The 26,570-nt window shown below is 35.6% G+C and overlaps 1 long non-coding RNA gene across 1 annotated transcript in view; it reads left to right on the top strand.

Moving 5' to 3' along the window:
• The first annotated feature begins 3,154 nt into the window (after positions 1-3,154).
• LOC141559485 (uncharacterized) overlaps positions 3,155-26,570 on the top strand; it is a 117,976-nt gene continuing 94,560 nt past the window's right edge. The window contains exon 1 of the long non-coding RNA XR_012487433.1: positions 3,155-3,406. This is a non-coding gene — a long non-coding RNA (uncharacterized LOC141559485). The remainder of the gene's footprint in view (positions 3,407-26,570) is intronic.

Below are 26,570 nucleotides of genomic sequence, written 5' to 3' on the forward strand. Positions count from 1 at the left end.
AGGGAAGAATCACATGACTCAGGAGACTTTTGTCTACCTTTTACTTTAGAGATTTGTCAAAGACTTGGTTAGGAAAATATAGACTTTCCATATAAGAAATTAAGGAGCATTATAGTACAGTTATCATTGTTTATCCACCTTTCATTTTGAAGCCCATTCTAATTGAGGTAAGGTTGGTTTTGGCAGAGGTTTGTTGATAAATGTTTAGTAACATACTCTCAAAAAATGCATCCCTAAAACACCTTTATGTTTAATCTGCATTATTAATATGCTCCTTTTAACTTTCTTATGTCTAGACAATGGACAAAATAATAAAACAAAATTATCATTTATAGTATTTGCTAATGGTGTAAATGCTTACATCAAAAATTTAATAATTGTCTTTGGCTCTCTATTAAGTGGAGCTGGCTTGTCTTGGTACCTGGTCTTGGGATAAGGGTGTATGAGAGTATAGAGAATATAGAACTATAGTCAGAAATGACTTTTTCCATTAGGGAGGAGCATGTACTAGCTGAATATTTGAAGGATTGTCATGTGGAGAACTTGAATTAGTAGAATTAAAAACAAAGATGGAAACTAAAATTAAAGTTTTCTGACTCATAATTGTGAATAAGACAAAATATCAAAAAACACTTCCATAGGCAAAAAGTAACAAAAAAAAAAAAGAAATTCCATACGCCATCAGAAATCTCTATTATGTACAGCTTGTTTTTTTTAAAAGTACATATAAAATTTCACATGGTAGTTCTAACATTGCCCTTGTTACCTGTTCTACTTCTAAACTTTCTTATGTCCCCTGCTGTATATTTAAAAATGGACTTTATTGATATCTTCTGTTTCTGTACTGTCTAGATTTTTTCATATATCCCTCTTCCTTCTCTTTTTCCAGAGACATTATAGCAAAGATTAAAAAAATTTAAAAGGGAAGAGAAAAAATAAGCAAAGATAAGTGCAATGTGCAAGACACAAAAATGCAACATTTCATTCTTGCAGACTTTAAATTGTGCCAAGCAGGAAGAGATCATCTCATATCTCTTTTCTAAGGTCCAAAATTTTTCTTCAAAATTTTATAGTATTCAGATCTGATTACTTGATGATGGTTGTTCTTTTTCCACTTATTTTGTTATAATTATGTTAGTCATATATAATTATATTATTTTCTTGGCTCTGCTTACTTTACATAAAATCATGGAAGTATCTCCATGCTCCTTTGTATACATCATTCTTATCATTGTTTATATCAGGGCTTCTTAAATTTATTCTACTTGTTACCCCCTTTTGTCTGAGAAATTTACACAACCCCAGATATATAGATATATAAATAAAATATTTACTGATAATAAAACATAATTTCATGACCCCTGCTACAGTTACATGACCTACCGTTTAAAAAGCTTTGATTTATAGCATGGTAATATTCCATTAGATTCACATGCCAAAATTCGTCTAGTCATTCCCAAGCCTATAGGCATATCCTTTGTTTATAGCCACAAAAAGATGACATTATAAATATTTTTCCTTGTCATATAGTTTCATCCATAGGGGAGTGAGTCCAGTCTCTGATTTAGACCTTTACATTCAACCAGGAATCAATATATTCAGTTGAGATCAAATATAAATTGCTCTGATTGACCTTCAGAGCCCTTCACTACTGAATTCTCTCCTACTTTTCTAGTCTCCTTATACCTTACTCCATGCTGCTCTATTCTACCTTTCCAGGTATTTTCTTTAGCTATCTCCCATGCCTGGAATGTTTTCCCATCTCATCTATGCCTGTTATCTTCTCTATTTTCCTTCAAGTACTAACTAAAATTCTATCTCCTTCAGCAAACCTTTCCCATCTCCTCTTAATTCTATAGCCTTCTGTCATTTATTTTATTTTATCTCTATCCAATATGTAGCCTGTTTATACATATATACATACACGTATAGCATACTTGTTATCAGGGTCCTTTTGCCTAAGAAAAGAACTCCAATGAGTACTTTGCCAGCCCAGTGGTGCATTCAGAAGGGAAGAATCACATGACTCAGGAGACTTTTGTCTACCTTTTACTTTAGAGATTTGTCTGACTGACAGTCTAACTTGGACCAATAATCATATATTCTCAATTTACATCTTTTGATAAGTAGAAATAAGAACCAAATATTCTCATTCCATATTTATCTTTTACTTTCTTCATCAGACAGAACAACTATGCAAAAGAACCATAAAAAATATTGATTTTTTTTTCTAGGCTGGTTCTCTAACTTTTTAATCATTTCTCATGATTATTTCACCTTTTCTTCCCAGTAGAATATGTTTATTGAATAAAGGTCAGAAATGTTTTATTTTTGTCTTTATATTGTCAATACTTAGCCCTCAGTGCTTAATAAATGTTTGTTGAATTTAATTGAAATTTTTCAGCATGATTCCAAAAATGGATCATTATTCTTTCTATGAGAAGTTTCCTCCCTTCTCATCTTCATATATTGAAATTTTCCTTTTGTTTCTAGTCTTAGCTCTGATGTCACCTTTTTCTTGAGGTGACACTTTAGAGTCCTTGGATTTCTCCCAGTAGAAGTGAACTTTCTCTTGGGTGATTCTCTAACGTGCTGTTGTCTTCAGAAGCTGCCGATTGCTCTCTGGGTAGAGATCTGCTGTGTCAACTCAAATCTCTCAGACAGATTCTTCTTCCTGTAGAGAACTGTTATCTCCAGGCAGTTGCCGTTAACTCTGGTCCAGAGTAGTGACTTCCCTCTTTTATCCTCCCAGAGAATGAGTGTGGGATAATGCAAGGGCTTCTGGGAAAAATTACTTCAACCAATGAACTTGCTCCTCCTAAGCATGCAAGCTCTTCCCCAGGAATTCACAAGTAAAAACTCCCAGTAAAGGACGGAACTAGAGAATTGTCAAGTACCCACTTAGCACTTAGTAAGAACCTAATATCTCATTATCTCATTAGCACTTAGTAAGAACCTAACATGATTCTGTCTCACTTTTTCTATACAGTTATCATGTTCTTTTTTATATTACATTTATTTGTGCCCATAATTAATCTTCACTATGAGATTATTAGCTCTCTAAGGACAGGAACTATGTCAATTTTTGTCTTTATACCCCCAATGCCTTTTGCAAAATGTGCCATTCTAAGGAATATCTTTTTCCTTTCAGTCAACAATATTCTACAATAGCTCACAATGTGATCTGACATTGAAAGAAGATGGTGTTTTGGTATGACACGGCAAATTCTGAGAGGTCCCTGGGTCATTTCTCATCCTATGGCAACGGAGTGGAGTGCTGAATCCATTAAATGAGAAGACAGATCTGCTTTGAATCTCTTCAGTGCTCCATGGCATCTGAGATTCCCAATAAGGGGTGAAGAAAGACTGGCTTTTCTCCACTTCAGCATCATTGTGAACTCCCTATGTAAGTGGCATGTGTAAGTTCAGCTAGTATAAGGGAACTCAAATAAGTGAGCTTGTACTTGGGCCTGTGACTACTTTTTTTCCTTTCATGCTTATTCTTTTCTGATCTTAAGTGAACAAGTTTTGATCCTGAGATGGATGTACCCAGGATTGGAAGTAATTTGGTAAGTGTCAGAGATTTGAAGGTTCTGAGGGCCTATCAAATTGGAGAGTAATGGCAGCAGAAAAGAATTCCTCCCAACAATTCCAATGCTGTTAAGATTCAATGAGAGAACAATCCTGGCCTGTCCTACAATCAAATATGGACTCAGAATTGTTTGGACAGTGCAAAAAAGAAGGGAGAAATAAAATAATTAGATTTAAGTATCAACATCTTACTACATTGTAGAATTGTTACTAAATCCAGTTGTAAATTGTTTTGTTCATGACTTTATGAGTCTTTTATGCTTGTAATTTATTTTATGTGTAAGAATAACTACCTGTCCCAAGGACAGTTCAAAGGACTTGCTTTCAACTACTCTCTCTGGGAGAAACCCTAGATGTGAGCCATAATCTAAGCTTTAAATAATTTGTCCCTGGGGCAGAATGTTTTTTTTTTTTGTTTTTTTTTTTTTTAATGAGTTAAGAACAGGCAACCTAGTTCTCAGAACTGAACCCTGTCCAGACACAAACCAGGCTACAGAACAAGATGATGGTTCAGCATTCTAGAACAGAGGTTTCAAGTTTGTGGCAAAGGGCCATAAACCAGTGAGGACTAAAGCAGATTCAAATAGAATTGGGAAATGTTTAACAAAATAAATAAAAATATAACAGAATGTAGAAAATGTTAATTTGTGGTTATCTAAGTTAATATGCTAGTCAGTGAGGATCCATTTCTATTTCAGTTAAAATAGATTATTTTGGTCTAGCTAAATAGCAAGCATTTTTTAATTTTTTATTTACCAGATATATGTATGGGCAATTTCACAACATTGACAATTGCCAAACCTTTTGTTCTAATTTTTCTCCTCCTTCCCCCACCCCCAAATGGCAAGTTGACCAATAAATGTTAAATATGTTATAAATTTAGGGTTATAAATGTTATAAATTAAATACAATATATGTATATGTGTCCAAACAGTTGTTCTGCTGCATAAAAAGAATCGGACTTTGAAATAGTATATGATTATTATTATTATAGTATTGTTGTTGAAGTATACAACGATCTCCTGGTCCTGCTCATTTCACTCTAGCATCAGTTCATGTAAGTCATCTCCAGGCCTTTCTGAAACTCATCCTGCTGGTCATTGCTCACAGAACAATAATATTCCACAATAATTCATATACCACAATTTATTCAGCCATTCTCCAATTGATGGGCATCCACGTAGTTTCCAATTTCTGGCCACCACAAAGAGGGCTACCACAAACATTCTTGCACATACAGGTCCCTTTCCGCTCTTTAGTATTTCTTTGGGATATAAGCCCAGTAGCAACACTGCTAGGTCAAAGGATATGCATGGTTTGATAACTTTTTTAGCATAGTTCCAAATAATAGCAAGCATTTTTGCAAATGTTTCTTGAATTAAATCGAAAAGAACTGAATCTGTCTATTTAGTAGTCATCAGAAATTATCAAGCTAAGATGAAGAAAAGAGCTAATTATTAATGATCCAAAGATAATCTTGCATCATTTTAATGGTTTCTTTAATGTAATCTCTCACTCTGAGGGGTTACTGATGGCCAAGGCCATACATACCATTCTTCCCCAGATAGACATGGAGTCGAGACCGATGTTAAGTGCCATTTATTGGTGTTCTTGGCATGGGTTAGCAGGAAACAAGAGCAGATGTATGTATGTATGTCTCTGCTTCTCTCTCTCTTTGCTTCTCTGAATCTCTCTACATTGCTGCTTCTTTCTACTTCTCTTCACATTCTTCTCTGCCTATGGCAAAATCTCGTTGGTGGATCCAACAAAGGGAGACACCTGGAGTTAGTGTTTTGTCCTAAGAAAAGATCTAATACCTCTTAGACACAACCTCCTGCCTCAGAGGCCAAACCCCTTTATACCTTCTGGGTCCACCCTACCAGCTGATATGGCATAGATGGCAATTCTCTTTTTTTTTTTCTTTTAAGAACAAAAATAGTTTTAATATTTCAGGAGGGTTATAGATTTCTTTCTTTTCTAATTATCATATGATAAGGGCAACATTTCTTTTTTTTATTTTTTTGGTTATTTTTAAAAATTTTTAAAAATTTTATAATTATAAATTTTTTTGACAGTATATATGCGTAATTTTTTTTATAACATTATCCCTTGTATTCATTTTTCCAAATTATCCCCTCCCTCCCTCTACTCTCTCCCCTTGATGACAGGCAATCCCATATATTTTACATGTGTTACAATATAACCTAGATACAATATATGTGTGTAAATACCATTTTCTTGTTGCAGTTAAGTATTATATTCTGAAGGTATAAGTAACCTGGGTAGATAGACAATAGTGCTAACAATTTACATTCACTTCCCAGTGTTCCTTCTCTGGGTGTAGTTGTTTCTGTCCATCATTGATCAACTGGAAGTGAGTTGGATCTTCTTCATGTTGAAGATTTCCACTTCCATCAGAATACATATTCATACAGTATTGTTGTTGATATGTATAGTGATCTTCTGGTTCTGCTCATTTCACTCAGCATCAGTTCGTGTAAGTCTCTCCAAATCTCTCTGTATTCATCCTGCTGGTCATTTCTTACAGAGCAATAATATTCCATAACCTTCAAATAGCATAATTTACCCAACCATTCTCCACTTGATGGACATCCGTTCATCTTCCAGTTTCTAGCCACTACGAAAAGAGCTGCCACAAACATTTTGGAACATACAGGTCCCTTTCCCTTCTTTAGTATTTCTTTGGGATATAAGCACAATAGCAGCACTGCTGGATCAAAGAGTATGCACAGTTTGATAACTTTTTGGGCATAATTCCGATTGCTCTTCAGAATGGCCAGATTCTTTCACAACTCCACCAACAACGTATTAGTGTCCCAGTTTTCCCACATCCTCTCCAACATTCATCATTATTTTTTTCTTGTCATCTTAGCCAATCTGACAGGTGTGTAATGATATCTCAAAGTTGTCTTAATTTTCATTTCTCTGATCAGTAGTGATTTGGAACACTCTTTCATATGAGTGGATATAATTTCAATTTCATCATCTGAGAATTGTCTATTCATATCTTTTGACCATTTATCAATTGGAGAATGGTTTGATTTCTTATAAATTAGGGTCAGTTCTTTATGTATTTTGGAAATGAGACCTTTATCGGAACCTTTAACTATAAAAATATTTTCCCAATTTGTTACTTCCCTTCTAATCTTGTTTGCATTAGTATTGTTTATACAGAAACTTTTTAGTTTGATGTAATCAAAATCTTCTATTTTGTGATCGATAATGATCTCTAGTTCTCCTCTGGTCATAAATTCCTTCCTCCTCCACAGGTCTGAGAGGTAAACTATTCTCTGTTCCTCTAATCTATTTATGATCTCATTCTTTATGCCTAAATCATGGACCCATTTTGATCTTATCTTGGCATATGGTGTTAAGTGTGGATCCATATCTCATTTCTGCCTAGATGGCAATTCTCAGAAGGAAAGGGTAACATATCCCCCTTTCTGTTTAGCAGGGACTGCTCATAAAACCATCTTTGATATAAAAAAATATAAAAATACATCTGCATTTAAAACATAGGCTTAGAGTTAAAAGAAAGTACAAAGATGCAATAAAGAGGATAAGAAGGGAAGTATATTTGAGATTCATCTGTGGCAAAGGGACTAAGGTCTCATCTTCTATAACTTCTTCAAGCTGACAAGGGGCATAGCTGACCCTACCCAATGGGGTCCAGACTAAAGAGGGGAGTTGAGTGACTTGTAGGCAGCAGCAGCATCCGGTACCAAATGTCAAGATCAGGTATAAGGTGATTTCAGGTTGTCCAGTGGTTGGTATTTCTTGAATCTTTCTGAAATCCAATAGCCTTCCCCATCAGGACCTGCAAGACATAAATATTCCGGTCCTCTCCAAAGTATTAAGGTTGGACCTTGCCAATGCCCTTCCTAGGGACATTTTGAATGTTCTCTGATGCTTAAAGCCCTGTTTAAGACTTTATCCACATCCTCCCTTCTGGCTCTCTAACTTATATACTACAGTTGTTTCACTGGGCATGATCACAGGCAAACCCATTATGCATTCTTACCTTCCCATCTCTCAACGAGGCTATTGAACCTTTTCTTGTGGAGCCTGGCAATCCTCACTTGTAACTTCTCCCTCAGAGATTACTGACTGACTGTATGCCTAATCCCAGACCTTTTGACATCTCTGGCCACTGCCTCAACAAGCAGTGGTTCTTATTCAACAGAGCATCCAGACACAGGAACTTGCAAACTCAAGTTTGAAAGACACTGGAGCCAACATTCTCACATCTTTTTATCATCTCTTCAAGGCTTTTGTCCTTATCTAAGAAGACATGGCTTTCTGGCAATGGTGTTAGTGTTCTCTCTAGCTAATTTCCAGATAAGAAGACTAGCTGCTTCTTTACCCACTAACCTCGTCAACAACCACTTGTAGGCAAGCCACAAAATCAGGGAAAGTTTATACTGCTGGAGGCTAGAAGAGTCAGCAGCTCCTTGGAAATTTAACACTGTAAGTGTTAATATCCTCTTTCCTTTCACTCTAATGGGGCCCTCGTTCTTTCCTAGGGGCCATCAAACAAACCAAATCCTTGCTTCTTGGTTCCCTTCTATTGCAGCCTTCTGTAACATATATTTTAATATCTACTTCCTGCTTCTTTCCCCACTGCTTCTTCCTGTGATGTCACATCTACTTTTGGCTTGCTTTATCAGTCTTGGGGTCTCATCTCCCTTTCCACGATCAGACAAGCCAAACTTGTGAGGTCCCTGGCCAATCCCATCCATGTTCTTCAGGAGCCATTTGTAACCTCCCACTCTGAGGGGTTACTGATTGTCAGGACCATACATACCAATCTTTCCAGGATACACATAGAGACAAGCCGATGTTAAGGTGCAAAAACAGCCTTTCTTTACTGGTGTTCCAGGTAGGGGTTATCAGGAAACAAGAGCTGTTGTCTGTCTGTCTGTCTCTCTGTCTCTGTCTCTGTCTCTCTCTCTCTCTCTCTCTCTCTCTCTCTCTCTCTCTCTCTCTCTCTCTCTCTCTCTCTCTCTCTCTCTCTCTCTCTCTCTCTCTCCCCCCCCCCCATCCTTCTCTTTCACCTATGGCAAAGCTGGCCATTTATATTACTCTCCTCTGGGATTACCTTGTGCCTAGACCACTTAGCATAGGTGGATCCTATGAAGGGAGACACCTAGAGTTAGTGCTGAGTCCTAAGAAAAGATCTAACACCTGTAAAACCTTCTGCCTCAGAGGCCCAGCCCCCTTCTACCTCCTGGGTCCACCCTACCAGCTGACATGGCATACAATTCTCAGAAGGAAAAGTCTAATACTTTAATTTGAGGAAGAATCTACTATCACTGCCATCCTCACCCCCATCAAGATTATATTACACTGGCATATGGAACCATGAGAAAATAAAAATATTTTCTCCCACAATGGTAGTCTAGGAAGGATCTTAGAAACCATTGGTTAGATACTTTTTTTTTTTTTTTTTTTAGCTGAAGCTCATAGAGATTAAAGGATTTATCTCAGATCATACTGCTGATGAGAAGTTGAGCTAGAACTCCCACTTAGGGCTCCTGCCTTTCAATTTGTCCCCTTTTTAGGGCCCAAGTTTAAACCCAGTTGCAGACATTAACAGATCTCTGTCACTTAACTTCTGTCTGCCTCAGTTTCCTCAACTGCAACATGGGGATAATAATAGCACCTACCTCCCAGAGTTGTTGTGAGGATCCAAATAGCTTCTCAAAAATTCTGTTATCTCCAGATGGGAAGATCAAATGAAATAATGTTTGTAAAGTGCTAACTAAGCATGATGGTGCCTGGCACATAGTAGGCTTATTCCCTTTCTATTTCCTTCTCTTTCCATTGTACTACCTTAGTTATTTTAACTCATTTAGATGAAGAATACTGTATTTCATAGACAGAATCCTAATTTTGGAGATTTTTTCATTTTACTTCACTCTGAGGCTTTTCTATCTGAAATCTTTTAACATTCCTTCAATCAAGTAGATAAATCTACATTTTTCAAGTCATCAATCCAAAAAAGAAACAACAGGATACTTGTTTGCTGTTTCTTTCAAAAATTAAGAAATTCTTGTTTCTTTTGTTCTCCAGACAATAAACATGCAATTGGAACACTGCCAGCGACTTTTGCAGCCTTTTGGCAGTCAGCAATGAGTTGCTTGAGAAAATGTCTCTTTCTTTGCTGTTCAGAGGTACATCTGTTACCTTGTAACCTTTTAACATTTGCTCTGTATAAGAAACCAGTGGAATTGTCTTGGTACTGTTTCTACCTGTAGTTTCCCAGTAGCATTAACTTGAGTAGAAATAATGTATTCTTTTTATGGACTATAGAACCAAGTAAACTCATTATCTATGACATTCTTATTTCCTCAAAACTGTTTGTGGGGTTTTGGAATATCACTGTATGTCACTCTCTACATCTATGCTTCGGATTTCAAAAACCCACTTTTCTTTTATCAGCTTCAGGGGAAAAGTAACATGTGCATGGAATTTGGTGCTTTTGCAGCCCAGAATGATTGCTCTGAAATGGAAAGGTACATTGTAATCCAGATCAAAGTGATTTGGTGAGAGTTGATGATCACTTGTAACACAATTACCTAGGTACTCATTTGAAATTGAATCTTGAGAATTTCTTCTATAAGCAATAGCAAGATGGCAATGGGGGAGGTGGTTTCATTTTCTGGACCTAGGGATTCTGACAAATGAAATCTATTCCTGAGACCCATAGTTCCATGAGAAATGCAATTACTGAGGGCAGCTAGGTGGCGCAGTGGATGGAGCACCAGTCCTGAAGTCAGGGGGACCTGAGTTCAAATCTGGTCTCAGACACTTAGCACTTCCTAGCTATGTGGCCCTGGGCACTTAACCCCAGCCTCAGGGAAAAAAAATGCAATTATCAGGGGCAGCTTATTGGTGTAGTGGATAGAACACCAGCCCTGAAGTCAGGGGGACCTGAATTAAAATCTGTTCTCAGACACTTAACACTTCCGGTCTGTGTGACTCTGGGCAAGTCACTTAATCCAATTTTCTCAGAAGAAAAAGGGAAATGCAATTCTCTTTCCATCATGTATAATTGAACAATGCCCATTCTCTGTATAAATATTTGCAGTATCTAAAAATAGCACCTGGGTGCACATGTACAGCTTAAAATACCTATTATAATTTAAAAAATCCATTAATTTATAGATAATGTAGTCACTGACACTCATCCTTCACATCATGTTTTGGGTGCCCTCATTATATCCCATCTGGAGCATTGTGTCCAGGTCTCCATGCCATGGTTTATGAGTAATGTTAATAAGCCAAAGAATGCCCAGAGGAAAGAATCAATGATGAAAGAAAAAATGATGATGAAGGGACTTGGGTCCATGTTTAAGGAGTGGTTAAAACAACTAGAGAAGTCTGGAAGACAGGGAAGGACACCATAATTTTCTCCATACTTGAAGAATTATGAAAGAGGGTTTAGATTTGTTTGGTTTGATCATAGAGAACAGAACGAGGAACATAGCTGAATGTGTTGAAGAGTTAAATTTCAACTTGATGTTAGAAGAAAAAAAACTTCCTAACAATTAGAAATATGTAAAAATGGAATGAAATGCATCAGGAAACAATGGGGATTTCCCTTCAATAGATCCCTTCAAGAAGATTCTAGATGATCCCCTTTTGGATATATTTATAATGATGATTTCTTTGGTATAGGTGAAGTTAGATGGGTACTGAGGTCTTTTCCAACTTTAAAATTCTGTGGTTCTAAAATCATGTAATGATCAACTATGACAGACTTACTCTTCTCAATAAAGCAGTAATCCAAGACAATTCCAATAGACTTGAGATGGGAAAATGGCATTAACATTCAGAGAGAGAACTATGGAGACTAAATGAAGTTTGAAACATACTATTTTCACCTTTTTCTTTTTTTTTTTTCTTGTGTTTTTTTTCTTTTTTTTCTGATTTTATTTCACAACATGAATAATATGGAAATATGTTTAAAGTGATCATACATGTACAACCTGTATCAGATTGCTTGTCTTAGGGAAAAGAAAAAGAATGGAGGCAGAAAAGAAATTCATAAATCAAAATCTTACAAAAGGGAATTTTGAAAACTATCTTTGTATATAATTGGAAAAAATGAAATTCTGTGGTTATGTGATTCTTATAGACTACTTATCATTTGCCATGCTATTAGGGAGTATAGTTTGGTAGAGCATCTTCAGTCATTATCATGTGTTGTGTCCTGTTTTTTAGAGCCCCCAAGTTGGGGTGACAAAACGTACTGTTGCTTTCTAGAGCCCCCACACTGGGGTGATTAAGATATACCTTCATAGTGGAAAAGTGATGAGGCAAGACTCTTGAGGATGGTGGAAAAATGGAGTCTGTTTATTTCAAGGACTTTCCCCTTTTTATAACAAAACAAAAACAACACTGGGCATGTGCCAAGTATACTGTGCATGTGGGACCACATAAACAACTTGCTATGTAGTTGCCATGTGGTATCACTGTTCTACCTGGTATCACTTTGCTTCAATCACAACAGAGATTGTTACCACCCCTTGACTTCTCAGGAAGGCAGAAAGCTTTTAGGAAAGATGGGCATGTGAACAAGACATTGTTAGCAGATTCCCTCTGGGCTGAAGGGTCTTATGCCTCACCCGTTTCCCCACTCTCTGTGACCCTCTACAACCATGGGAACTTATATCAGTCATCATTTTACTGTCTGTCTGATCTGGACACTGGCTAGTTAGTTCTTCATCTTTTGTGATGATGCTATCACATAAATATCCCCACTCTCTGGACTCCCTGTGGCTGGGTACATATTAGGTTTGATGCTATGTGGTTCCAATTTGTAAAGAGCCAGGATACATAATAGTTGCTTAAGAAACACTTGCTCTCTTCTTCTATTCTTCCCCTTGTCTCATCAGAGGTTCCTTTCGGATTGGGCTGCCTTGGAAAGCTTCTCCACCTCCCAAGAGAGAATCAACATTCAGTTTCCTCTTCATCCAGATCTTCATTTAGATCCTCCTTTGGGCCCTTGAGAAAATGCCTCCAAGCAATTGCAGAATGACCACTTGTTGGAGCCTAATTCCTTCTAGTCTTCGACTTCTTTCAATTCTGATAACTTTTCTTCCATGACCATTAGACCCCTGTGCAGCCTCATCTTTGCAGGATTTTGACAATTCTTCAGAGCTCTCTTTTAGACTAGTAGATGAATTGAGCTTCTAATTACTTAGTATGAAGTGACACTAGACTGGTTATCTACCTTACATTCTTTGAGTATAAAGATTTCATCTCAAGATTTATTTCCTTGATTTAAATTCCTAATAATGAACTGGAGTATCATGCCATTGCTTGTTTAAAATTTTAAATTGTGCATGCATTTATTCTATCTCTAGAATCTGATTGTTAAACATTTACCCACAGACCTTTGGATAGATCTCTAGAAAGGATAGACCTTTGGCTAGAACTGTAATAGTTCTTTACTAATTGATTATTGTTTATTTTCTTCCTACCCCCATTCAGAGACTAGAAGTCTGTTTCAACAAATCTCTTCTTCTTATCTTGCTCTGCTTATCCTCAAATAAGCAATGCCAATCAGTAAGAGTTTCATTTGAAAGTTCTTTTTCTCATACTTCTTACATACAACTATTGCATCTTGGGCAAGTTAAATCTGTTCAGCACCAGCTCCAAACTCTTCATTTAGCCCGTGTCTAAAATCTTCCTGAAAGTTTCACATTAAATGGCTTGGGTGTCTGGTAACCAGTAACTATTTCCTTATAACAAATGTAGTTTTGTTTATAGTCCTGTGCAATCCACATCTAGAAGTCAAACCACCAAAACCATCTGTACCACTACTTCTCCTCAGGTCCTGATGGAGACAGCCTAGAATACTGGACCCATGAGTCTTGGAAATAGTAATGCTTCCAGTCCAGTGTCGTCATCCACCTTCCTGGCATGCAACCCCTATGGAAATGCAATCTACCAATTGCTCCTATAGGTGCTTTAGCCACAATTACTGAAGATGTGGAAGGAAGGTTCTTATTGCCAAAGTCTTTAGCACTGTCAAATGATCAAAAATTGATATGATTTTGTCAGTGTAAATAATATTAAAGAGGTTTTTCTAGTGCACTCTAATGACCATAAAACATTTCCATCTAACTTGTAGCTGAAACTCTCCTTATCTTTTGTTTCCTCCATTAGAATGTGAGTTCCTTGAGAGTAGGGACAGACTTATTTTTCTATCTGGAATTCCATTGCTTAGCACAGAATTTTATATAGATTTGATGAGGTGCAAATGATGAGGTGTGAGAATTGGGGTGGGAGATCCCCTCTGGTCAGAGACATAGATCCATTCTCTAGTGGATGGGCATTAATTCATTTTCCAATTCTTCACCACTACAAAAAGAGCTGTTATAAATACTTTTGAACATGTAGGTCCTTTTCCCTCTTTTTTGATCTCTTTGGTATACAGACCCAATAGAGATACTGCTGAATTAAAGGATATGCACAATTTGATAGCCCTTTGGGCATAGTTCCAAATTGTTCTCCAGAACTGTTGGATCATTTTACAACTCCACCAATAATGCACTAATATTTCAGTTTTTCCACATACCCTCCAACATTTATCATTTTCTTTTCCTATCATCTTAGCCAATCTACTAGGTATGAGGTGATACCTCAGACTTGTTTTAATTTACATTTCTTTAATCAAAAATTATTTAGAACATTTTTTCATATGACTTTAGATGGCTTTAATTTCTTCATCTGAAAATTGTTCATATCAGGGAATGACTTGTATTTTTATAAATTTGACTTAGCTCTCTCTATATTTTAGAAATGAGACCTTTATTGGAAACAATAGCTGTTAAAATTGTTTCCCAGATTTCTGATTCCTTTCTATTCTTGGCTGCATTGGTTTTGTTTGTGCAAAACCTTTTTTAACAATCAAAATGATCAAATTTGCATTTCTCTATTTCTTGTCAAAAATTCCTACCTTATCCAAAGTTCTGACAGAGAAACTATCTTGTGTTCTCCTAATTTGTTTATAGTATCATTCTTTAAGTCTAAATCATGTACTCATTTTGATCCTTTTTTTTTTTTTTTTTTTTTTTTTTTGCATTGGGTCTGAGATGTTAGTCTATGCCTAGTTTTTTCCATACTATTTTCCAATGTTCCCAGCAATTTTGTCAAATAGTGAATTCTTATCCCAGAAGCTGTAGTTTTTGGGTTCATCAAACAGTAGATTATAATAGTCATTGATTATTGTCTCTTGGATATCTAACTGATCCTCCAACTCTATTTCTTAGCCAGTTTCAGATGGTTTTGATGACTGCTTGTTTATAATATACTTTTATGTCACCTTCTTTTGCATTTTTAAAATAATTCCCTTGATATTCTTTTTGGTTAGAGTTCTCAAGTTTTTCAAAGTTGTTTTCATCTATAGCTATGATATTTATATAAATAAGTTTCCTGGTGCTGCTCACTTTATCAGTTCTCACAAGTTTTCTTTGGTTTCTCTGAAAAAATTCCTTTCTTCATTTCTTATGGTGCAATAACATTCTAGTACATTCACAAATGATGATTTGTTCAGCCATTCCCCAACTGATGGGCATGTACTTTGTTTCCAGTTCTTTAATTCAAAATATCAAAACAACTAGAGTAGTTAGGTGATACAGTGGATAAAATGTCAGGCCTGGAATCAGGAAGATTTATCTTGCAGAGTTCAAATCCAGCCTTAGAGACTTGTTAATTTTGTGACCCTAGGCAAATCACTTAACTATGTTTATCTCAGTTTCCTCCCATATAAAAATGAGCTCAGTTTCCCCACATGTAAAAATGAGTTGAAGAAGGAAATGGCAAAATACTCCAGGATCTTTGCCAAGAAAACTCCAGATGATGTCACCAAGAGTTGAATATAACTAAAATGACTGAACAATAAAATTAAAAAGATTACAAATTACGAATATGTTAGATTTATAGCAAAAATTCAGGGACATTATAGCAATGTCAGGGAAATGTTAAACATAACTAATTGTATTAATAACAAAAACAAAAAAATGTGATTCAATTAGTAGATAATTAAAGAGCTTTTGACAAAATACATATATTTAAAAAACATCAGAAAGAGACAAAAGTTTCAAAAGATGAGGCAAAAATAACAAAAGTTGCAGAGTTGTAGGAAGATAGGTATACTACCCTTGATTAGTACAGATGTGAATAAGTAGAATTATTTTGGAAAGCAGTTTAGGATTATGCAATTAAGTACAATTAAGTTCATACCTTTTGACTTAGAGATTCTACTATCTGACAGACAAAGCAAGTTATTGAGAATAAGAAAGTCTCCATATACACCAAAATACTGAGAAAAGCATTTTATGAGAAAGCAAATAATTGGCAACAATGTACATGCCAATCAATTGAGGAATAGCTAAGCAATTATAATGTAACAGAATATTACTAAACTGTAAGAACTGATAAATATGGTAACTGTGTAAATGAATTAATGTAAAATACAGCAAGTAAAGCCAAAATAATACAAACAAACATAATGATCACAGCAGTGTTAACCAATCAAAACAATCAAAAATGAATGTTGCAAAATTATAAAGAACAAGTATGTCTTCAAAAAAGAAATATGAAAAGACAACCCTACTGCACTGCATTTGCCAAGATGGTAAGTATATAGGTGTGGTATAGCACATATATTTGCAGGATTTTTTTGAATGTATTAATTTGTTTTGCTCATTTTTTCTCTTCTTTTTCTTAGAAATAGTTTTTGTCATATGGATTCCTTTTACAATTGGGGAGGAGGAATATTGGGTGGTGGTGGAAACTTTGGTAACAAAAAAGAAAAGATCAACAAAATTTCATGTAAAAAAATACCAGAAATCATTGGAATTTAATATTGTCAGTAGTACCTATCTAAATAGAGAGTTGCAATTGTCTCATAGAGTCATGCTAGAGGTGTTTCAAATAAAATCAAAGACATTTATTATGCACCTAGTTGTAGAAATACTTACGTGGGAAGAAAAAGAAATTGAGGGAATAAGTGTGAGTAAAGAATAAACAAAATTATAATTTTTCTGCAGATTATATGATGGTTTACTTAGAGATTCAAATAAAAATTAATAGAAACAATAACTTTAGTATAGCAGCAAGATATGAAATAAATGCACAAAATCATTGGTATTGCTTTATTTAACCAACAGAACACAGCAGAAAGATATAGAAAAAAATCCATGCCAAATAATTGCAGAATGTACAAAATATCTGGGAGCCCGTCTACCAAAATATATACAAAAAATACGTGAAAATACTATTAAAAATCCTTTATAGAAATATATAAGATAAATAAATGGAGAGGAATTAAATTCTCAGAGTGGGGTTATAGCTGTAATGACGAAATTAACTTAAGGATTCAATGTCATAGTAATAAAAATATCAAATGATTATTTTATAGAATTAGACAAAATGATTTTTAAAAAATGTATTTGGAAAACAAAAGGTCAAGAATTTCATCAGATATAATGAATAAAGTATGAAGGTAGGAGACCTAGCATCTCCAGATGTTAAACTGCAAAGCACTAATTATCAAAACAATATTGACTTTCAGTACTCTGAGGGGTATATGGCTAGCCTCTGTCTTATGCAATGGATAGTGTTTTGTAAATTGGTTCTTCTGCTTCTGTTCTGATTAACCAGGGATAAAACTTGTTACAGTTTCCCAACTACTGAGTTCATACTGGCTTCACACTGGTAGATCCTCTCTTCAAAGGACTAATTTTAGTTCTATTTGTGGGAATTTACACAAATGGAAACTTATTTGGTATTACTTAGCTCTTTGCTAACTTCTACCAGCTTTTGATCATCTCTTTGTGCAGTTCTAGGCAAAAAAGACCTTACTGATACTTTTTTTCAGTTCTTTTTCTTTCTATCCACTTCTCTTTCTCTTTTTTCCTTTCTGTAGCCCTTATCAGGTATTACTGGCATTTTTGTTGGAGAGTTCAACTTCTCTTGAACTTCTCATATGTCTGTCACCAGAAACAGACATTAATTTATCCTTTTGTTCTAATCAGAAGTCTAAATAAGCATATATGCTTATGTATTTGTTTTTCATCAATATAAAATGAGGTAAAATTAATTTATTTGAGGTTAGAGGAAATTTTTCACAGCAAAAATGGCAAATTGATAGGTCATATATTTCACCTAAAAAGGAAAAGTCAAATCATTTCTACAATTAAAACTTTTGCTTTGTTCAATTAATTAATTTTTTCAGGTATAAAATACTAGTAATTTCTGAAAGATATGTCTATGTTTGATATTTTTATTAACTCTCTTTGTGTTTTTATTTTAGTGCCTGGAGATGAAGTGGGTAGGACTTTTTAAGACAAAACATTGGTCTAAACAACACGAAAGACTTTATTGTGTCTAATTTTATCTCTGTCTATGCCTCATTACTGTATGGTAGCTTGTTTCATCCAAACAATTGCTGGTTTCCAGAATAACAAGAGTGGTGTCTGTATTGAGCATATTCCTTAGAGAATGGGAAATCTCCAGCTGGGAAAGAGGTGGATTCTTGTTAAGCACTGGAAATAGGCTGAAATGTAAATGTGTGTTCGTTTTTACAACATTCCTAATTGCCCCTAAATGTCATTAAATTGAGAAATGTTTTCCACCAAATTAACTTTGACTCATGATGTCTAATTAGCTGGAGAAACTGAAAGATAACTTATCAGTCACTATTTAAGAAAACATGTTTAATGGGTGACTTTTTGCTTGCAGTGATGTTAAACCAGGCATTGGAACTGTCAAAATGTAGCATGATCACAGCAATTAAGCTCTGTGTCTCTATTTCTGTGCCAAGAATTTAACAGCAACCTCACAGACATATACATTAGTTAAAGCTTCCTGGTATTTCACTGAACACTTAAATATTGTAAATAAAGAAAGAATAAGCTGCTGCTGATGTGAAATATACACAATACATACATGTATTTCTAATGAAAGAATCTTATATTAAATAGTAAGCAAATACTGACCAGGGTTATTCTTTCAATAATGAGCAGAAAATGTTGTTTTTAATATGTATGACAGAAAGAGGATAAAGTTGTCAAAGGAGAGAGAAAATCAGAGTCAAAAGAATACTACATATACTGACCACAACTTTGTAATTGAACACATCAAACATTTTTTACAATGAAGTTCATAGAATCATAGACCTAGATCCAGAAATGACCTCAGAGACCATCTTGTCTGACCTCTTTTTACAGCTGAAGAAATGGATTCTACCATATTAGCTTCAAAGTACCCAACAGTCATAAGTAAGTTGCAAAAGTGAAATGGATATAAGTTGGTAATAGTTGTATCAATAATCAGTTAAAAAATCATTCATACTTTTTCCTCAGTGTTTTCAGGAAGAATATTTTGTGATTTTATTTGTATGTGTAAGTTTATTCCCTATGCAAACAATCAATTAGCAAAAAAAGAGCAATTATCAATATCCTACCATATGTTTGTTATGTGTTATTGAGTGATTTCAATAGCTTCTGAGTCTTCATGACTGAATTTTTGGGTTTTTCTTGGCAAAGATACTGGTGTGTTTTGTCATTTCCTTCTCCAGTTCATTTTACAGATAAGGAAACTGAGACAAACAGGGTTAATTGACTTGCTCAGTGTCACACAGCTAATAATTTTCTGAAGCTGGATTTGAACTCATGAAGATGGGTCTCTTTGATTCTAAACCCAGTAATCTATCCAACCTATCTTTGTTATAGCTGAGTAGTAACTGACAGAGAAATTGTTTTATATACATCTTATAAAACAAACTTTCTTAAGCTGTGGGTTACAATTCCATAATTTCATAATTGAATATGGGAGTAGAAGAAATTCTATTTTTAGTATTCAATTTGTATATTTATTTTATATATCTATATATCTAGGGTCACATAAAAAGTTTTTGGTGAAGTGGTCACAAGTGAAAAAAATTTTAAGAAGCCCTATTGTAAAGGGATCTCAAAACAACCTATAAATACATATTATCAGCACTAAAACTGAGTGACAACCCAAATTCTAGCAAAATAAGAACAAGGAGAAAGAACTAGGGAATGTGACAATATCACATGAACAGACACTTCTCAGACAAAGAAATTGAAACTATTTCTAGCCATATGAAAAGATGCTCCAAGTCATTATTAATCAGAGAAATGCAAATTAAGACAACTGAGATACTACTACACACCTGTCAGATTGGCTAGAATGACAGGGAAAGATAATGCAGAATGTTGGAGGGGATGTGGAAAAACAGGGACACTGATACATTATTGGTGGAATTGTGAATGCATCCAGCCATTCTGGAGAATGATTTGGAACTATGCTCAAAAAGTTATCAAACTGTGCATACTCTTTGATCCAGCAGTGTTAGTACTGGGTTTATATCCCAAAGAGATCTTGAAGAAAGGAAAGGGACCCGTATGTGCAAGAATGTCTGTGGCAGCCCTTTTTGTAGTGGTCAGAAACTGGAAATTGAGTGCATGCCCATCAATTGGAGAATGGCTGAATAAATTGTGGTATATGAATGTTATGGAATATTATTGTTCTGTAAGAAATGACCAACAGGATGATTTCAGAAAGGCCTGGAGAGACTTACATGAACTGATGCTGAGTGAAATGATCAGGACCAGGAGATCATTATATACTTCAACAATAATACTATATGATGATCAATTCTGATGTACTTGGGTCTCTTCAACAATAAGATGAAACAAATTAGTTCCAATAGAACTGTAATGAATGAACTGAACCAGCTACACCTAGCAAAAGAACTCTGGGAGATAACTATGAACCACTACATAGAATTCCCAATACCCCTATTTTTGTCCAATCATTTCTCCCTTCTTCCCAATCCCATGCAATAAACATTTATTAAGCACCTACTATGTGCCTGGCACTATGCTAAGTGCTGGGGGGTATAACTAATAAAAGGAAAGAGCCTCTATCCTCAGGGAGCTCAAAAGGAGCTTGAGGGGATCCACAATGGGGCATCTTGTTCCACAGAGCAGATGCAGAGTGGAATGACCCCTTGGCTCTCACCAAATTTTTCATGTTCCTCTCAAGTTGTGAAATAAGCAGTTAATTATGAAAACCAAGTTTTAGTACAGAACCCAACTGCCTTTAACATCATGTGATACAAATCTCTGTGTTGATGAGACTAGGAAATATATTCTTCTTCCTGTTAATATGTTTTTCTCTTCCCACATTGGTCCTGAGCTATATATAGCTCAGTGTCTGAAAGGGATTAGCAACTTCCCTGCTATAAAGACTAATCCTCTTCCCTAGTCATGCTCAGTAGAGCATATAATATTTCTCTAGCATTGTGTTCTTAGCCCTCAATGTAAAATGATAGAAACATAGCTGTAGAGCTGGAAGGACCTGTGAGATCACCAACAGACAGCAAACTCCTTCATTTTACAGATGAAGAAACTGAGGCTCAGTGAAGTTAAGGAAGCTGGGGATTCTAAGAGACAAGATAAAGAGCAGAGGATTTTAGGCATGTAGGACATAGTATACAAAAGTGTGGTGATTGGAAATGGAACATCATGAGTAAGGAATAACAAAATATACCAGTTTCACTGGATTGTAGAGTACATGAAATGGAGTAATGTGTAAGAAGACTGGAAAGAAGGGGTCAGTTTGAGAAGAGCTTTAAATGCTAAACAGGGGAGTTTATGTTTGATCCTGAAGTGTTTATTGAAAGATAGGTGGCACACTAGATAGTGTCTGGGCTGAAGTCAGAAGGATTCATCTTTCTGAGTTTAAATTTGGCCTTAGAGACTTACTAGCTGTGTGACCTGAGGCAAGTCACTTAATCCTATTTGTCTCAGTTTCTTCATCTATAAAATGGGATGGAGAAGGAAATGACAAACCACTTCAGTATGGTTGCCAGAAAAATATCAAATGAGGTCACAAATAAGTTAGACATGACTGAATGACTAACATTAGTAAAGTGATTTAGGAGCTGACATGGTCAGTCCTACTGTGTAGGAAAATCACTGGTCTTTGTGTGAAGGTTGACTTGGAGTAGGAGAAAAACTTGAGGAAGAAAGACTAATTAGAAGCCTATTGCAATGGGACTGGATTGAAGTGATGAGGGCTTGAACTAAATTGTAAACTATTTGAGCAGACAGGAGAGCGACAGAGAAACAGGGACAGAGAAAGAAATACAGAGACACAGAGGGATAGCAGAAAAATATAGAGAGATGCACACATAGTCACAGATATTGATCAATCTGCTGAAGAAAAAAGAAGGTTGTAATGAGGGAAAGGAAAGGAGGAACCCCATTTCTCGGCGCATAAATAATTCCATGAGGCCCAGTGTCCCCTGTAACATGAATTTACAGGCCCGAAAACCTAGATTGATAAATAAAAGGTTTATTGTAGGAATTTGGAAGTAAAGCTCAGTTAGAAAGACGCCAGGGCCAAAGGTGGCCATTGGCAGGCAGGGACCCTTACATGGCCGAAAGAATACCATGCGTTGGCTGGGAGGGCTCCTGCAATGAGGGCGGTCCAGCTTGTTTCTTTTATACCTAGAAGATGATGGGCAGTACCCAGTTCTGGCGGGCTTTTCAGTTAGCCCAGATCAGGTGAGGGCTGGGGGAAGCTGAGCTGAGAGTGGAGGGCTGGGCCTGGATATTCAAAGGGTGCCTTTGACCAGGATTTTTGAATCAAGGTCAGTCATGGGTTGGGCAATTAGGAATTTTAAAGGGACCCCAACCCTCATCAGTTGGATTGAAAGTTTAGATAGACAGGTTGCTTTTAGAAAAGGGAAGGGCCACTTTTTTTAAAATCAGAGACTGGAGTGAGGGAGGACATAATGGGAGATGATATTAGGAAGATGTAAGACAAGGTAAAGGGAAGAAATAATTTTTTAAAATGAAGGTTGAGAAATGATGGCAAAAGTAGTTACTGTGGGAAACTCCATAGGAGATAACAATGTTTAGAACAGCCATCTTGATAAGATGGTAAAATAGAGAATTTATATATATTTGTAGAGGAGTCAATCAGCATGATTTCTAACTCCAGCAACGTGAATTTCTTCAAGAGAAGCAGATGGCAGGAATCATCCACAGTTTGGTTTGGCAAAGCATAATTGGCAAAGGATTTAAGAGAAGATTCTAAAGTATAGTTGAACTAGTTCATTAAGAAAGGGAAAGGAGCCTTGGAGAGCACTGAAGGATTGTGGTTATGGTGAGAACAAAGAATAGACTTGGGAGTAACAAGGGATAAAAATATATTTTTTTAATTAGATAAAGACCTTGCAGAGTTCTTGAACATTGAAAAGTGGAAGAGTAGAATGTGGGAGTTGAGTGGACTGAGAAACTTGAAAGTTTTTGAGAGAACCAAAACATGTGAAGGCACACTAGTATGAAAACATTGTATATGGAGAGAGCCTGTAAGTCAAGCACTGAGAAAAGAAGAAGAATGTCATGTGTATAATCACTACCAAAAATTGTATTGGATGATAAATTTAGATTGAATGAAACTCAAAAAGGGAGAGGTTGATCCGAAATGGAAGTAAAAGATAGAAGTAACAATGGGGAACAAAGAGTTTAACTTTGCCTCCTATCCCACTCTCCTCAGGACCAGCATATTATAGCATGTGAGAGAGGGTTCAAAGAGTATGAGATAAAGTGAACATAGATACAATGACATCAAGAGGGAGCTAGGTCTCAGTGATCTCAGAAGATATTAGGAGCAAGAGAGTAAGAGGCTTAAAAATAAAAAGAAGTTTGATCATTTTTACAGTAAGAGTTATAGAGGGCACATGAAAAGTGTCGACAAATCCAGAGTGGGCCATCATGTAGGTTAAGATTGAGATGGAGATGCATAAAGGAATAGATAGCTGGTATTGGGGAGGGGACTCCTTTCTTCAATACTGAAGTGGGGTTCAGTATCACTGGGATAGGGAGAATAAGATGGTAGGGAAATAAGCCCATCATTTCTAGAATGATTACATTTTGAGAATTAATCAATGAAAGGAGTTCTTCAGATGACAGCAAATGATTAGAAAGTTGAAAGCATCACTGAGTCCAGTCTTTAAGAGGAGGGTCTGTCTTTATATAGCCCTTAACTGCCCAGACTCCTGAAAGGAACTTTTGTGTCCTAGAAGCCTACAAAAGCTGTGTTCCTGGGTGACTGGAAGTCCAGTCTCTTTGGAAGCAGGAGTAGGGATTGGAAGTGTCCAGGACAAATCATGTTATATTTGAGATCTTCATCTAGCAGCAAGCATGAATAGGACTGGACACTATCATTTGCTGAGACCTTCAGAAGTCTAGCAAAAGGTACAATATAGGCACCAAACAAAGTGTATAACACAATACCTGATCTTTGGGAGTTTGGAATCTATCTAGCAAAATCTATCTATCATATCACTCATTACTTATGTGAGTTTAAGAAAATTACTTGATCTAATTGAAATTTTGATCTAAAACACCTCATCTATAAAATGTGGGCTAATTATCTTACTTGGGAGCTGGTCAACCAGACTAAGTAGTTTTTTATAGTACTTTAGATTATTTCATCATCATACACACATGAAAAGTTAACTAATAATCAGTATATCACTCCTATTGTGGATTAGACAGTTAGGCAAGTATTGTAACTTACCTTTATAGCAATTATGTAGTGGTATGCTGATAAATGTCTCTCTAGAGGTACTCATGTATACTTTTAAGTTTAATTTGCATTATTGACATTTTCTCTCTTATTTTCCTCAGTCCAGACAATCAACAAAATAATTCAAGCCCTGACTTGTAATTTTGCTAAATTTCTGAGGTGTAAATGTTCACATTGAAAATTCAACAGTGGTTTGAGCAGGCTCCAATACAACCCTGATATGTTTATTATTTATTGATTATTAAAACAAGCTTTTGATTTTAGTAGTACAAAATACTGCCTTAAAGCCTGTTTTCCCAGAAGATATCTCTCATGCATACATCAAAAAATGTACATAATTATTGGAAAGATAAGAGAGAGAGAAGTTCATTCAACAATTCTGATTGTGTGTGATTATAATCCAGAGGTGTGTGTTGGATTTTTCTTTCCCTAGGTGATCTTATGAGAGATTCCATGGATAACTTGCAGATCTATCTTTCCTATCCCCAAATTTCCTGAACTAGATCCCTTATCACCAACTATCTGTAGACCTCTCCAACGTGGAATCCTACCAGCATCTCAAGCTCAGTATGTCCAAAACTCAATTATCTTTTACCTTCCAAAATTTCCCATTTACTTTCAGGAATAAATCTTACATCTTCTGGAAACCCTGGTTCATAATTTAAAACTCTTTCATGACTCTTCTTCCTTCTTCACCCCTCTTATTCATTCTTTTCACTCATAATTCAGACACTTCTCACTTGAACTGTAGTTTTTCTGTAGCCTCAGAATAGCTTCCCCACTCCAAATTCTCTTCCAAATGACTTCCAATAACATGCCCAAAGTTCAAATTTGACTTCACTTTCCTACTCAAGAAGCTCCATTGTTTTGCTCTTGCCTGTAGGATAACTAAATCTTTCACAATTTGTCTTCAGCTTGCTTTTGTGGTTTATCACACTTTACTTTGTTTCAAAAATAATAAGTTCTAACCATATTGGATTGTTAGCTGTTCCCTGTATATGACATTCCAGTTTCCTCCTCTGGTTTTATAAAGACTGGCCACTATTTCTGGAATACACTTCTTCCTTTAGCTCAGTTCAAATGTGACTTTCAAATGTGTCTCTCTCCCATTGCCACACTTCTAGAAATTATTTTGTATATGGTTTTTCTATGTACATATTGTTTTCCCCATGCAATTTCTATGTACATGTTATTTCCTCCTTGGGGGAAGGAACTATTTTATTTTTAATCTCTATGTCCCCAGCATCTAGTACAACACCTGGCAAAAATATTTGCCAATGAATGATTAATATCAAGCAAGGTCTAAAATCAGCAGTTATATATTCACCAAAGGTATTTACCATTCCCATAGAGAATTTCTGTGTGGTATTCAAACAAAAATGTGATTCTCTTTAGATGGTTAGATCCTGAACATTTGCCTTTTAATGATTTTGGATTGAAAGCAGCAAATCTTGGAATACTGAAGGGCCTCTTAAATAAAATGCCCATCTGCTTAATAGTTAGGCATAACTATCAACACGGGAAAAACCAAGTGGATAAAGAATGCCTACTCTGTAGAATGTGATATAAAATTGAATGGATATCCGATAGAACTAATATATCAATACAACTATGTTGGGGTGGTTGGCCTTTGGGGAAGTTTTGTAACCAAAAGCCTTCTTTTGTCTTTAATATCAATATTCTCCTAGTTCATTTTTTATGGGTGCAATTTATGGCATAGTCACAGTCACTAAAGAATTAAAGTTGTGAGTCACCCAAATGAGAGTAGAATGGAGAATATGAATGGGTTATAACTGTGGAGAATTATAGCGTGCTGCTCATTAACTGGGGAATAGGTAAACAAACTGTAGAATATGAATATAATGGGATACTATCATATTGATATAAATGATGAATATGAAGAATTTAGAGAAACTTCAGAAGACTTCTACAAACATCATGATGCAGAGTAAAATGAATAGAACCAGGAGAACAATTTATATGATGATAATTATAATGTAAAGGAAAATAACCTCCAAGACTTCAGAACTCTGATCAATGTAATACTCAATTTTGACTTCAAAAAACTGATAATTATGTTTTACTATGGCTGAGATATATAGAATGAGACATACATTATTACATATGACCAATGTATTGATTTGTTTTGATATACTGTTCTTAATCTTACAAAGGAGGGCTTTGATTTGGGAAAGGGAGTGTTGAATTAGTTGGCAGTGAGAGATTTTTTTTTAAAAAAGGAAGAAAAGAGCATTGTTAAAACATTTTAGAATGTGATGGGGAATTTTAAAAATTTCCTTTTACTCAATTTT

This window comes from Sminthopsis crassicaudata, chromosome 3 (assembly GCF_048593235.1).
Source record: "Sminthopsis crassicaudata isolate SCR6 chromosome 3, ASM4859323v1, whole genome shotgun sequence".
In the NCBI taxonomy this organism is placed as follows: domain Eukaryota; kingdom Metazoa; phylum Chordata; class Mammalia; order Dasyuromorphia; family Dasyuridae; genus Sminthopsis; species Sminthopsis crassicaudata.